This window comes from Microtus ochrogaster, chromosome 10, assembly GCF_000317375.1.
Source record: "Microtus ochrogaster isolate Prairie Vole_2 chromosome 10, MicOch1.0, whole genome shotgun sequence".
Classification (NCBI taxonomy): domain Eukaryota; kingdom Metazoa; phylum Chordata; class Mammalia; order Rodentia; family Cricetidae; genus Microtus; species Microtus ochrogaster.
The window spans coordinates 34,787,070-34,787,592 of NC_022016.1; positions in this window are offsets into that span (position 1 = coordinate 34,787,070).

Here is a 523-nt window from a genome sequence, read left to right on the forward strand (position 1 = left end):
CACAGAGGCTGAGAGGATTCAGAATTGTCAAAAATGGCTTCAGGATTGTCTTAAAGTCTTACAAGGGAGCAGTGGGCAGAGCCAAGAGCAGAGATCTTTACTAGCTACACCTCAGACAATGGGCTGATAGCCAGAATTTACAAAGAATTGCAGAAATTAAATACCAAGGAAACAAAATTGCCAGTCATCAAAAAGTACAAATGAGGGCCCGGCGATGGTGGCACACACCTTTAATCCCAGTACTCAGGAGGCAGAGGCAGGCGGATCTCTGTGAGTTCGAGACCAGGGGCTGGAGGGTAGTAATGGTGATGATGACTGTGCATGCCTTTAATCCCAGCACTCAGGAGGCTGAGACAGGTGGATACCTGAGTTTGAGGTCTGCATGGGGAAAACCAAACAAAAACGACCAATAACCACTTTTTTTAAAATTTTTTTTTAAATATTTATTTATTTACTTATTATGTATACAATATTCTGTTTGTGTGTATGCTTGCAGGCCAGAAGAGGGCACCAGACCTCATTA